Source organism: Clarias gariepinus, chromosome 2 (genome assembly GCF_024256425.1).
Source record: "Clarias gariepinus isolate MV-2021 ecotype Netherlands chromosome 2, CGAR_prim_01v2, whole genome shotgun sequence".
In the NCBI taxonomy this organism is placed as follows: Eukaryota; Metazoa; Chordata; class Actinopteri; order Siluriformes; family Clariidae; genus Clarias; species Clarias gariepinus.
The window spans coordinates 41,300,441-41,316,063 of record NC_071101.1 but is presented as its reverse complement, the minus strand read 5'-3'; the positions used below and the strand labels follow the sequence as shown (position 1 = coordinate 41,316,063).

Sequence of the window (15,623 nt, the reverse complement as noted above, 5' to 3'; positions counted from 1 at the left end):
TGAATTTGCATTGTATGAGTGTTGTGGAATTTGGCCGTATCTATTTAGATTGTAATTGCCAACTTTACATGCAATGTGCAGAATGAAAAAACTTATAATGACCAAGACCTATGGTAATGTACTTACATGCACTGCAATTTTTATTGAAGACAGACTTGAAAAAAAAAAACCTATTTAATTATTCTAGTAAGGCATATAGTGATTTTATGCCTATGGTAGTTAACTGAAAATTTTGAAATATGAAATATGTGTTTACCAACTCTGGTGCTACATGGCTCCCATTTTTCTACTCTGTATGTTGACTAAACCAGGGTCAATAAAGGATGTCATTTAAGACTTTTCCCCAAATTTCCCTTTATGAGTTCTTTCGAATGCAACATAAATCTCACTTCTCATTGACCTGCTTTGGTAAGTTGATCAGCAGAATGAATCAGTTTAGTTGGAAATTAGGAATCTGTCTAAAGATGCTAGTGCACTGGTGGCTCAGTGGTAGGTTTTCACTTACCGTGCCTGGGATCAGATTCCCAGCCTATGTTAAACCCCAGCCACTGGATGCATTGCTGGCCCCAAGCAAGGAATAAAATGCCATGTAAAACCTGTGCCAAGTTGCATGCGGATCGGATGGTCTGTTGTGGCGTCCCCTCGATGGGATCAGCCGAAAGACCAACAACAAAAGCCGCTGGGGATTCAATGTAGATGAGGATGCATTCAAATGGAAGAATTTTTAGAACTAGGATCCATAAATCAGGAAACAAAACAATCAGTTCTGAGAAGAGCTCTAAAAAAGCAGAACTGGTTTATTCAAATAGGCCTGATTCTAGAACTGCCCAAATCCCAGCCACGGGATGCAGAGCCGGCACCAAGCCCGGATAAAATAGGAGGGTTGGAGGTGGGGTTACAGTGAAGCTTGGATGACTGCAAAGGTCACCTGATATAATGATCAATATATTTTTTTTCTGTGTTAAAGCTTTTAAAAATGCCCAGCGTTAGTGGGTAATACTGTCACCTTGCATCTTCAGGGTGCGGGTTCGATTCCCGCATGAGGGTCTGCGTGCATGGAGTGTGCATGTGCTTGATGCCAAATACAGTTGTGTAAATGCCACATTGGACACTTGATGGCGCAGTGGTTCCTCTTCTCACACTTCACGCTCCCAGGTTCACAACACCAGTGTAGATCTCGATGTAGAACTCGGTGTCGGCGCGAGCTGCTTTTAAGATCAAAGCTCAAGAGTCACTTGGATACAAACGCACCTTTTTGATCTGCGGAATAATTCCGTCTTTTAAGGTAGGACGTGTTTTATAAACATGTTTTTGATCTTCAGTCCGGATGAATCTATCACTGGGGGTCATTAAATAAAGACTAGTAGGACAAGTGGTGTGTTGCGCATTTCGGTGTTCGGTGCGCGCGCGGGTGCGAGTCGGGATTCGGTGATAGTTTGTAGTGGAGGCTGCGCGTGCAGTATGATATGGATCTAATAGAGTTTACACGTGGAAACATTTCTGAATAATGACTGCGTGCGAGTGTGACGCATTATTGTTATTATTATTGTTGTTATTATTATGGAAGAGATGAAGAATGAACAGATCCGCCACATTTGGGAGCGCACGTGATCCAGTGCACAGGTTAATGCATTGCTATTTATTAACTTTATCATTAACCATTCATTGGTGTTGTTTTAGTTCTTAAATACTATGCTGAGAGTAGCTTTCCACAAAAACAGTAGCTGTGAGTTGCAAGTGGTCAATGTGTGTGTGTGTGTGTGTTTCCATCCCACAGAAATGTTGCCTACTATTTTCAAAGTAAAGTAGCCAGTGCATGCTCAAGCAGTCACTAGCCACTAGCCAGATGACGTAATTTGAACCCTATGCATATGCAGAAAAAGGTTGTTATAAATACTTAGTATAGAATAGTATTTACTAAAGGTTTTCTTTTTATTATTATTATTAGTAGTAATTGTATCAGAATGCAAGCAGTAAAGTACTTGGACATGGCACAGTGGCGTAGTGGTTGGCACTGTGGCTTTGCACCTCCGATGTTGATGCTTCAATGTGCTTCGAGTTTGCATGTTCTCTCTGTACTTACTGGGTTTGCTTCGGGTAATCCGGTTTTTTCCCACAGTCCAAAGACATGCAGATTACACTAATTAATGTTTCCAATTTACCCGTTGTGTGCAATTGACTGGCACCCCATCCAGGGTGTACCCCGCCTTGTGCCCTGAGTCCTCAGGGATAGACTCCAGGCTTCCCATGACCCTGTACAGGATAAGCGGTATAGACAATGAGTGTGAGAGTGAGTAAAGCACTTTGGCATGTTGTTATAGGAAAATCAGTTACATCGTGTTGGTGTGTGAGCACATTTTTTTTCATTCTTTGGTCATTCGGGTCGATAGTATGTAATAAAGATCAAACAATATATAAAGCCCAGTAAACAGTAATTAATAAAAACGTCAGCATTTGGTGTAAAAACGCTTTGAGGACCCTTGAGTCTCAGGTACAATTTAATTTGTGCAGTTTTATAAAGAAATTAGCTACTACGTTTTACTAAGCATCCTAAAGAACCACCCACAGGCCTTCTGTGGACTTGACTGTTGCACCTGCTTCTTTTTTCATACAAAATCCAGCAGCTTCCATATATATATAAAACCATTAAAAAGTACAAAATACTGTATTTATATATACATGTAAATCATTTTCTGTAACTTGTACAAAATTTGTCCTAACAAACCCAGGGTGCTTAAGGCTTTTTCTCAGTGTGTGTATAACAGGCTGTTCATTTGTCCTAACATATTTAGGGGGAAGTTACATACATTACAGTGCTCAAAGTTCTTAATTCAAAAGAAAGGATGTAACGGATAAAATGAGTGTTTACCCACTTCGTATAGAGCGATCAGTGGCTTTTATGTATGAGATGATTGGGGTTTTCCTCTTCAAAAAGGCTTTTGAGCATAGTCAAAACAATGCAAATAGCACCTGGTCTGTGTGTGTATATGTGTGTGTGTGTGTGTGGGTGTTTGTGTGTGTGTGTGTGTGAAGGAAAACAACAAGCTCAAGCAGTGTATGGGTTGGCTGTCGATGATGTTTAACTAATAACGTTTTTATATGTATTATGAAATGTATTCACATTAGCACCCCAAAGTCCTCTAACATTACAGCCTTTTTATGACTGTTAAACCTTTAAATCAATTAAAATGAGGAAGATGACATTCAGACATAATCCACTCACAGTTTTCCTAGGTTTAAAGTTGAAGTTGATTAATGGGTTTATTTACAATTCCAGTCGTAGTTCATGTTCTAAGATTTAGCTTTCTCAGGAAACAGCACAAGGAGTTAGCAGCTGAGCTAACTCCTGTAATGTTAATTGTTTTTTTTGAGCTATATGATAATTAGGTTTTAAAACACTAACCCTGACTCAGTCATAAAACACAAGTAATGTTTGAATGTACTAAAAAATAATAACAAAGTATTAAAATTCTGTAAAATTCCAGCTAACTTGCATTCGCAGTCAGGAAACAAGGTTTTGCTAGGTTCACAAGATTAGCAAGTATGCAGGTTCTGAGACATTGTTTTAAATCTATTATTAAACAATTACATCATTACAGGTGTATCTTTTTAATAATCCAACTATCACCGCTCTTAACTATTTAAATATATTTTTAATGCAACTTTCACACCCTAAAAAAACGATTAGTCCAGCTACATGTTGCGACATGCTTGTAAGTCATAAACAAATGATGTTGTAACTTTATGAGGTAATATTAGTATGGTTTATAAAACAATTACAAAGCATTGCTGCCTCATTACAAAGAAATAATCACAGCTATAAAATACAGGCTTTATATTCATAATGGGTGCTTATTTCGCATTTTGTCTCCTTCCGTCTGGTCTTTAATCCACAGGCCTGCAGGCTGTTCATCACTTTGTTTTAATATTCCTTTTCCCACATTAGTTCTTCCTTCCTGCCACTAACCCGGTCAGTCCACCTTTTTCTATTTCCTCGCCATTGAAATCTGGAACAGCAAATACCCCGGAAAGGAAGAACAGACGGCTTTGTTCGCGCGCACACACACACACACACACACACACACACACACACACACACACACACACACACACACACACAGGTGAAGCTCTGGAAAGACAGGAACAACACCCCCCCCCCAGCCCCCCCCCACACACAAAAAAAAGAATAAAAAACAAACTTGATGGACATGGTGCTGTAGAACTGTGTGTGTGTGTGTGTGTGTGTGTGTGTGTGTATATACTGTACCCATGTCACCGTGTCTGCCAGTTCAAAAGAAAAGGCCTACAGTGGATGTAACTCCAGGCTTTAATGTGATATCAAATGACATCTCCTGATGGGAAGGGCACTGTGTGTGTGTGTGTGTGTGTGTGTGTGTGTGTGTGTGCATGTGCAAAGACCCAGGCTGGAGAGTCAAGTACCTGATGATGAGTTTACAGTACAAACTTTTGTAACAATTCAAATAAGCAGTCCACCACAAGCAAAAACATTCATTATAGCAGTCGAGCTAACCTGTTAGGATTTCAGTGGGGGTTTATAAGTCATGTGTCGGAAAAGTTTTCATCTATAATTACAGTATAATGATTATTATTGTTATAATGGTAATGGTTACTGTTAACACTGACAGAAATTGAACCTGAGCTAAACGTACAGGATTCATGACAGGAAGTGTACGTTACAATCATAAATGCTAAAAATGCTGCATCTGAGAAGCGGGTAGGCCGAACTCGGGCTTTCGATCATGTAACAGGTCTTATGCACAAGTGACACGAGTTGGAGACTTACAGGAAAAGAGTGATTTTATTTAGAAAAATGACGAAGGAAAAGGGTTCAAGGAGGGCGGACGTAAAGAAAGGGAAGAAAAAATCGTGAAGGTGTGTGCACGTGCAGGTTTGGAGGCAGTGTGCAGCTGGCATGTGTTCACGAAGCTGGCGAGCGATGGCAATGGACAGAGGGGACCCACATTGGGAGCAGCTTCTGCATTCCTGCAATTCTTCCCACTAACCTGGTCAGGCGGCCCTTCCTACAGTAGCTATCCTTTGGGTGCGGCCTTGGACGGGAGTTCCATTGACCTCTGTCAGCTGGCTGGCTTTCCAAGCTGGGAACTGGGGCCTTAACGTACTGTAGCGCACAGTGGCCTTTTTTTTACCTCTTTGGCAGCAGGACTCTGAAGGCTGACTTTACTCGAGAGTGCGAGCACCACGGGAGCTTGTGAGATCAAACGACTGTTCTATGGCCTTTGAAGTCCCTGGGGCGCATTACATCACCCTGCTCGCAAGCCACTCTTATGCCTTTTTTAAGTGTCCGCCGTGTGACTTTGCTCAGTAGATCTCCAGACCCTGAGCTACACTCCACGCCTTGTTTTTATAGCGTGGGTAAGCCCGAGATCCCGAGAAGATGATTCTTATCCATGATTCTTATCCCCTTCGCACACCTGGAGAAGGGGAGGCCGCCTACCTAGTGAGTCTACGGAGTGAGCAAGGAGCAACAACAGATTTTATCTGTCACTGGCAGCACGCCGAGACAGATCATTATTTTGCGTTTGCCACATTCAGTTTATAAAATAGGAAAATACAGTAATAGATGCGTGTGTACAGTAAGCTAGCTATCTAGCTAACACTGGGTGTCATCGTTTGTAATGTTTAAATTTTCCTAAAATTCATGAAGTGTACGGTTAATGTTAAAGATTTAACCAAGTGTCTGCTTTAATGAATATAAACGAGCAATTAAGCAACTTAACATTCTGCTTCGTCACTGCTGATGCTAGTCAACATGCTAGCAAACCTAAGCTAAACTCACAGGATTTCTGAGGTTGAAGCTAAACTGACAGAATTTTAAGGTTCATCAATATCAACAGAGCTAATGTGACAGGCTGTGTTGTATGAATGAGCTTTAAGACATATTTGGAATTTCTTCCAAATGTTTGCTGTGGTTATCATTACAGGCTAAACTGCCCAAAGGAGCAAAGCGTTCCACATGTTTCTGTAATATATGGGTTCCATGGAATGCACTCTAGCTGTTTTGAACTTGTTTTTGGTATAAATGATTATACACTTACAAGTAATGTGTATGACTAACTGTGTGTACATGATCTGCATTATATCTGTAGTAACCACAGTGCTTCTGACTCATAGCAGGATGTAATTTTAGCCCCATCAAACATCGTATTCGAGTGCAGATCAGCTGCCCCGAAGCATGAAAACAAACCACGGAATTACACAATGGAGTCATAAAGATGGAAAGGCATTCGCATGGCTTTTGTCATCAGGTGTAACACAAATCACAAAGCCGTATGGATATTTATAATAGAGTTTTTGTGTCAGGACCAACCGAACCTGAAGATCGGTTTTCTTCCCTGTCTTCACTTTTTGTATAAGGCAATCGCTCTTGTCCTGTGCTAGGAAAATTTATGGTAGTATTTTCAAGGATTACACATGTTCTAGCAGTGACCTGAAATAATGTGAAAAATTCCAGTGTAACTTTGGAACTATTGGACGGCCACGTAATGGAGAGGGATCAAATGTAATTTATACACAAGTAAATAATGAGGTCAGATTAGTCAAACCAGGACTTTTGATTGTGTGGAATAACAGGACAGTAATGAGAGTAAAAACTCCCCTTATATGGCTTTATAATCGCCTGCTACGTTAACGCACTTATCCCAGCGGTTCACTAGTGCTTGTATACCATCAAGGTCAAATTTTTTTACAGTACGCTGGAGCCATGATCGTACTGCCTGTCTTACGTCTGAAACGCTGGCCTCCCAAGAACTCCTTTTATGGCCGAAACGTATAGAAATGGCTTGAAGCAAGGTCAGGCCTATACGGAGGATGTGACAATAACTCTCAGTCGAGTTACTGTAATGTGCAAGTGCCTTGGTGAATGATTGTGTGTACAGTTCCCACAAATGCGTCTCGTCTTACAGGTTGGTGACGAAATTTTAAGGATCAGGTGTTCCGTTCACTGAATGTTCACAGGAATGGCTGCAGTGGGTCACCTCAGCCGGGATCGTCATTCACGGACATACGAGGCTTCTTTAAAACTTTTTTGTCACTGTTCAAATGTTTTACAACAACTAGGAGTCTCATCATTGTAGGTTGGTTTTACTCCTTCATTCATGAGAAATTTCATCACAAGTACCGAACACCGTTTATGCATCAAATGCATCAAAAGGTTATATAAAGTATACAAATGTTTCTAAATACAAACCTTAAAATAAAAATTACAGGCAGCTCTTTTGATTCAAAGGTTCCTTATCTATGATTTTAACCAAATTTGGACCAAAAATATTGAGGGGGAAAAAACAAATCAGAAAGCACCAAAAAAGCTAAATTTGCAGTGATGAATCCATGGGAACGATGTGATATGTCGACATACTATAGTGTAGCCACCTGCCATTTCACAGATCCTTAACCTCCCTCTATTTCCTCCACTCACAGTTTGGAGCTTTGCTTACCTCACGCCTCATTTGTTCCCTAATTGTCTTGTTTCTGAAAAAAAGTCCATTAAGATTCAGCAAAAACATTTCCTTTCTTATTGTTATTTCCTAAACAGTATTATATCACCAAACTATTTATATTTACATTGTATCAGGTATTATTAGCTAAGACAGGTGATTTGAAGAATACAGGAGGATGTGCATATGTGCAAGTATTTCTCCATTTTATAGAAGAGATTTGAGCATGGATTTTGGTGTCTGCTAAGGGTCTTGGAACTAAATTTCTTGGAACCTAGTTTTCGTCACTCGTGGCTCGACTTCTGTAACTATAGACGATGATGACATGGATGGAAATTTTCACTTTGCAAAAAAAAACCCAAAAATACATTTATGTTAAGTCTACAACCCCTCAAGCCATGAACTGAATAGGGATTAAGCAGTAAATCCTGACGCCGCCTCGACGGAGACGACGAATGCCGGAGCTGGATTGGCGGAAATCTTAAACCTTTCAGACAGCCCACAAAAACATTTGCGCCTTCTCAGGAGAGCCTTTTTTTAAGGGCCTAACCTCTATCTGACCCCTCCTTTAATGACTATACGCAGGGTCTTCCCCACCCTACCCTCCAGCATCACGACACCTTTTAGGGGAGCTGATGTACAGCCAGGGAGAAGTTGTTGAAAGGATGCCTGTGGATGTCTTAGCATGGTCACATATTTGTGATTAATGTCGAGTTTCTGTTGTTTTTGCCACATAATAATTATTGATGCACGCTGAGAAATTAGAGGGTGGAGGGTGATCTGTAAAATGTTAGAATCTAGTATGTAATATAATAACGTGCTTGTACGTTCATGTGTATGTGTGTTTGTGTCATCGGATCAAAAGACAGACAAGATTTATGCGTCCATAGCAGAGAAAGGGGACACGGGCCCCTGTGTGAAACGCAGGACTGGGGTGGGGGAGCTGACAGACGTCTCGTTAATTCATTGGGCTGTAAGAATCTGCCAGTCAGCCTGTAGATATGCTAATGCTCCATGGCAGGGAGCGGATGAGAGGAACCGGCTAGCACGCATCCTCATCATTACCACATCACAAACCAGTCCAGAGGGGACACATTTTAGAGACATTTTTTCCCCTGTTAGCAAAGCTGAAATTGGATTTGGTTTTATCAGGACTGCCGATGATACATATATATTTTTTGAATTAGGAATACATTGGTTCATTACATCATTGCAGCTGTTTTTACAGGTACGTAGGTAAGCATCATTCCTGTGTGTGTGTCTGTCTTGGCCTTGGAGAGGGTGTTCATGGTGCATGAGGTTAACTATGAGATTGTGAGTATCCTTTCTTCTGCTTCGAGAGAGTATGAGTGTAAGAGAAGATGTTAGACGGTCAGGGCAAATTGACACTCTAAGAGCTGGCAGTTAGCTAAAAATCCCCTCAGGATCCTTGAAGCTATAGTTGAACAATGCATTGTTTGATTGCTTTATTCAACGCTTATTTTAACCCTGAAGAGGAGATAAAGAGAGAGAGAGCGTTTTTCTTTGCTGAATCATTTTTTTTTTAAACTCCCACACTAAGAGCATACATTAGATGATGTGCTACGTGTTGTATGATTGTGTGTTCCCTCAGACAGATGCGTCTCTTCTGCAAGTTGGCGAAAAAGTCATTCATCCGTTTTCAAGGATCAAACGTTCCACCCGCTGAGTGTTCATGAGTAGGAATGCAGTGGGCTCTGAGACACGGTACAATTTAATGCATAACTTTTAGTGGTCAAAAAGTACAGGAGAAAAAAAATAAGCATTTGCGTAAATATCATTATAAGTTAAATATGTATTTAAAACATCCAAAATAACATCAAATGAGAATATTTGGATTTAAAAACATCAAAAGTAAGCCACAAGCTGCGTAATACAATTTAAATAATGGCCCAGATCGATAAGTTAGTCATTTTAGTCCTCTGCTTTTAGGATGTGATGGTACAGATGGGAATTAGATCAGTGTTGATTTGTGCTCAAGTTTCCATAATCAAGTAAAAACGGCAGTAAAACCCATATGTGTGTGTCCATTTGCGTATGTCCGGATATATTATATCATATTATATGTCACAGGCAGTGTTATACCGCCTGCTCTTTTCTCTAGAGACCTGATTATTAGGTTTAGAGTTCAAGGAGCACCAGGTGTGTAATGGCCGTCTAATGGTTTCATGCTGGCTTATAATGGACGCAAGAACAGAAGGTGCGCTACAGTCCCGCAGCACACCCTGTACATGCTAGAGAGATGGCGATGCTGATTGCCCCGTCTTCCTTCCTCCCATAAATGTCGCTGGGGGACGGACTAGTTTTGAATGGTTAAGAGAGATGTGTTTGCTTCCCAACATTCTGAGAACAACTTTATTAACACAGTTGCTGTAGAAATGCAAAGCCCAGTGTTGTGATAACCATTATCACATGATATATTGTACAGCCTGACTATACGGCTGGCTCAACAGGACAGCATTTCTGTGCTTTGTTTTGTTTGGTTTTTTAAGCTGTCTGGAGTTTTTGGCCATTTAGAGAAAAGCCTGGTTGCCTAGCTGCAACTAAGAGCCTCTTGGCTATTGTATGAAGCTGTGTTTAAGGGGAGGAGGGAGAGAGAGCGTCTCCTCCTTAAGTCTTATCCATTTTTCTTCTGGTCTGGAGGGGGTCTTTTTAGTCTATTACCATGGTGCTATTTGGGGCTGATATAAATGCTTTCTCAGATGTGATAAAAAAAAAAAGCAGATCTGTCTTCTTTGAATTCTGGGGTGGTCTAGATGAGTCAACTGATGGCTCAGTTCTGTTACAGAGATTTTATCCCTGCACAGAAACCAACATCGCAGCTAGTCTTTGTTTTGTCAGGACGAACGTTTTAGGAATCTGAGAGTGTCTTGTGCAATCTTGCTTGGCACGGAGGTGAGCCCTCCTCTGGGATTTCACTCAAAGCCGGTTCAAAGTCCTAAAAGTGCTGGAAATATTAAGGGAAGCTTAGATGCTGCAGTATATGGAGTCAGTAGATGATCTAGTAAGCTGTTAGGAATAATAGTTGGTTCTTTAAATCTGAGCAGTTTAGTGTCTTCCCTAGTTGACGACACGCACATAAATCACTTGAATATAATTTTTCTCAAAGGTTGTTCAGGTCAAACCGGGACTTGTGATGCAAGCTCTCATGAATGAAGGCTTGTCCTTGACAAATCCAAGCCGTTTCCACATGGCCAGGATTTTCAGCTCTTTTTTTATTTTTATGTCAAACCTACAATCGTGTGCTTAAAGAATTTGATATGTCTGGCCAAGTGTGACAGCTGGAAAAATTCCCAAGATCCACTAGGAAAAGGCAGGCGTTTACATTTACAGCGTTCGGCAGACTCCCTTATCCAGAGTTGACTTGCAGAAGGGCTTTGTAGTCTGTCAAAACCATAACCTCATTCTAGTTCATTAGATCAGGGCCTTAAGAATACCATCATCATAAACGGTTGTTTGGGGGTGACGGTACAGCTTGGGGGGGGAGAAAATACTATAATAACTCACACCTCTGCCAGTGACATAGACCTTATCTGCAGATCACTTGAGGTGAACTCCAGGGTAGTCCCCTGTGCTACACAGGAAAGATATTTGCTTTCATGCCTGGGTGTCAGATAACCTGATTGGTTCATCTTGTCACAGTTACTGCAATCAGTGCATCTTCCAGGAAGGTGTTCACACTGGGAGAATTTTAGATAACCACACATGTTGTGTAATCTCATGTGAGAATGGCCCATGCAGGGACATGCCATGCACCAAGCAATGATAATGAACATCTGTATCTTTCATTTAGAGGAACGTATGTCATGCCTGTCCCAAACAAGCCTAGTATCAGTCCTGGGTGAACTAGGGCTGTGAGATTAATCACATTTGATTTATGCTTATGATGTTGGCTGCCAAAAAAACGAAGATTAAACAATTATTGTCCCACTTTCAATTTCACAATGATGTTCTTGTTTTGTGTTATAAGTAGAGCGTTCTTCTTGCCCCTGTTCCATAAAGGCCAGATTTGTGGAGTGCACGATTAATACTTGTCCCACACTCTCTCATCTGAGCTGCTCCATGGGCCTGTCAGTTTAGGTGGACGCCCATGTCTTGGTAGGTTTTGCAGTCATGAAATACTCTTCATTTTCGGATGATGGATTGAACAGTGTGGCATGAAACGTTCAAAGCTTGGGATATATTTTATAATCTAACCTGCTTTAAACTTTTCCACAACTTTATCCCTGAACTGTTCCCTGGGCTTCATGAAGCTGTTTGTTCACTAATGTTCTCTAACAAACCTCTTAGGACTTCACAGAACAGGTGTATTTATACTGAGATTAAATCACACACAGGTGGACTTGATTTACTAATTAGCTGACTTCTGAATACAGTCGGTTCCACTGGATTTTAGTTTGGGGTATCGGAGTAAAGGAGGCTGAATGCAAATGCACCCAATAAAATACATTAACGTTTGTGGTTGTAACGCGACAAAATCTGGAAAAGCTCAAGGAGTGTGAATTATTTTGTAAGGCATTGTATATTACGAAAAACGTATATAGATATTTTATTAAGTATTAGATTATGAAAGTGTTAGGGGTGAAATGCTAAAGGGCTGCAACTTACAGTACATCTCTTGGTCTGTACAAAGCTCTATTAAAATGGGCCCAGAATTTCAAATGCTTTCCTTTCATTCCTTTTGAACAATGGGGTAAAAGCTTTTTGAATAATGGTCTATTCACTACTTAAAAATAGACTAGATAACCAAGGAGCACTGGCCTCTTTTAAATCCTAAACTTCATTTCCTGGTTACTGCATGTTTATTCATGGATCCTCGTCTTTTCACACTTCAGAGAATTTGTTTAAAAAAAAAAAAAAAAAAAACACCAGAGTGTAAGGAAAACGCAGGACTGAACAACATGGCCTCTGGGGTTAAACAATAAACCATGTAGGAGTATCGTGGAATGTTTTGCCAGGGTTTGCAACCCTCAAGATTCTCAAAATTGTGTAAAGAATTTAAATCAGAAATACAGTAGGCTTCCATACAGCAAGAAAAAGCAGTACATTTCTGCCTGGAGATTAAGGAGGTATGTGAAGCTATAAACACGTCGAAAGCCTTATCATCATAGACATGATTTACTTTCACGTGTAACAGTAGCGCGACAAAATGAGATATGCAGGTGAACCTTTAAAGCACAGCTGGATTGTATTGTAGCACTAGTGCCTCCTTTTGGTAAGGAAATCTTCCCGAGTGAAACCGTACACCAGCAGTACAATGCGGTATAAAGTGCTGTATGCGGTAATTACAGCTCTGTCTCGGAGTCCATAAACAAATAATTATTGGATTAAGCACATCAGGGGTTTAGGAAGTGCATGTTGTGAATTACACATGAAAGACACTAAAGACTGTTGGCAGTTTCTTTGTACAGTATGCTTATTTCTGTAAAATGTTCATAAAACACCATGTAGAAGTGTAATATTACAATGTTGGTAAAGATATAACTTATTAATGGAAAGATGTATAGAACAGATACAATCTTAATTGCCTGCATACAGTTATACAGTAAGTGTTGTTGTTTGGTATAATGAATAAAACAGTAGCTATAGAAAAATTTTACATTTTTAAACCTTTGTGTAGGACAGTACAAAAGTTAAATTATGACATTTATTTAGGTCATTGGTACGATCAAAGAGTACTGTCAAAATTAATTTTCTATATATCGAGGTTGCAAATTTTGCACATTCTTCTTACCTGATAGTTGAACATGTAACCAATCAATAATTTATTAGATTCAAGATTCAAAGAACTTATTCTTATTCTTATTGCTTATTCTTGGTCACAGTTACTCAAAGTTGTTATCCAGTAAAAAATGAAAAGAAATAAATAAAATAAAATAAAATAAAATAAAAAGAGTCCTAGAACACAAAAACTTTTTGAGCCCAAGAGCACCAGTAAATATTGCACAATTAATACAATAATCTAATATTGTATGTATATAATATTGTATTATTATATGTAATATTGTTATACAATATTAAATACATACAATATTTTATTGGTATGTAATATTGTAAATATTACAGTATTAATACAGGTATGTAATATTGTCTTATAGTGTTATTGTTACTAATAGTGACTATCCACATAATGTACAAGTTACAGAGAAGAGTTAAATAATTTTGTGGCTGTTGGGAGAAAAGATCTCCTCTAGCGCTCTGTGGACACTTGATGGTAATCAGTCTCTGGCAGATTTTGCTCCTCTGGTCAGAGAAAACACTGTATAGTGGGTGAGAAGGATTGTTCAAGATGGATTGTACTTTGGACTGGCACAAATCCGGCCTTTTTAATTGCCTCGTGCATTATTAGTTTACAGGTTCATTTTTATTTATATCCAGCAAAACAGTCCCAGCAAAGTAATTATGAAAGACAAATTAATAAAGCTTAAACCAACAGAATTAAAACAGCAGGTCCAATATCACACATCATCTGAACTACAAGTGCGTTTTTTTCTTGCGGTGTACAAGTAAAGAGAGGTGTGAGCTACGGAGAAATATGAAGCAAAACAAACAGTATTTTAATACATTTAAATTCTTAACAGCAATTAACTGATGAATGATTAACAATTAACATCGATAAAATATATATGTAATATATGTACTGATTCAACAAAATGTCAGGTCACCTGAACAACAATTTAGCTGACACTATTATTAGTAATAGTCTTAACACCAGGCTACGAAGTTCAGCTATGTTCTTAATGTATTTTTTTTCTGTCTGAATTATTTACCCTTCATGTATATCATAATACCTTCTCCTTAAATTCCTTAAAGTTTTTCTTCACCCTGTTCTGACGATGACAGCTGACAGGGTGTTGAAAGCTGTATGTTTTGTCTTGGTTGTGTGTGCAGATGTTAATGCTGGGACTGATGTGCTTGATCCAGTGTCATCTGGATAGTAGGTTGCTGGAGATAAAAGATACGGCTTGGTGTTATTTTGTTTGCTTTGGGTATTCCAAGTTTGGTAATGTATGTTGTTTTGTTGTTCCCTCCCCACCTTTGCCCTGAATGTTAAGTTAGTGGTGATGTTTGTGTTGGCTCGCTATCTTTTACTTGGTATGACAGTGCTGAGAGATGAACGGAGGTGGATGATGTGTAGAAACAGTTCCTGTCATTATAATCCTAACAAATCGACTTCACCCAGAACATAACATTGTGTGGCTCCAGGCTGTTACGGGTTGTCTGTGGTGTTTCGACAGGTAAAAACTATGTCGCTGTGTAGTTTTGCCCCTTAGGAAAAGGTTACATCATGGTTTATGATGTTTTAAGTGTTAAGCATGCTTTAAGTGATTGAATCCATAATGCTTTTAAAATGATCTTAAGTTGGTCGAATTCGGTTGATTGAGCGGAAAGTTTACGATTCAGAATCGATTCATACTTTTAAAATGATTTCCATATGTTAAATAGGCTGAAACTGACTAATTCCTTTACTGCTTGCATCATCCACAAATACTCACATTTTTTGACAGATAAGACAACAAATATTTCACACTCACTCACTGTCTATACCACTTTATCCTGTATACAGAGTCGCGGAGGGCCTGGAGCCTATCCCAAGAGACTTAGGGCACGAGGCGGGGTACAACCTGGACAGGGTGCCAATCCCTCGCAGGGCCCACACACACAAATACACATACACTCATTTACACACTACAGGCAATTTTGGGAACACCAATTAGCCTAATCTGCAAGTCTTTGGACTGTGGGAGGAAACCAGATGACCCAGAGGAAACCCACCAAGCACAGGGAGAACATGCAACCTCCATGCACACAAAGAGGGGAATCGAACCTGGACCCTGGAGGTGCAAAGCGACAGTGCTAACTACTTCACCAATTGAATCCAATTGACGATCTACATATGAGTCACAGCTCTGTTGTAAATGTTTAATTAACTAAGAATACAATGCAAAACTTACTTCATGGAAAAGTATATTAAATCTCGGCAAATGTATTAATTTGAAAGACTACAGCAAATAAATATAATAATATAATATTAAGATCATAAGGTGATCGTATCTTTTATTTCCTTATTGAGAGTATTTATATCAAGAATTTAGCATAATTATTTACCGATACAAACAGGTCAGACTA

At 39.5% G+C, this 15,623-nt stretch overlaps 1 protein-coding gene across 1 annotated transcript in view; it reads left to right on the top strand.

Annotated features, from left to right (window-relative positions):
* The first annotated feature begins 1,180 nt into the window (after positions 1 to 1,180).
* ankrd6b (ankyrin repeat domain 6b) overlaps positions 1,181 to 15,623 on the top strand; it is a 35,062-nt gene continuing 20,619 nt past the window's right edge. Inside the window, exon 1 of the mRNA XM_053513931.1 lies at positions 1,181 to 1,285. The gene's annotated coding sequence lies outside the window, so the exon portion shown is untranslated. The remainder of the gene's footprint in view (positions 1,286 to 15,623) is intronic.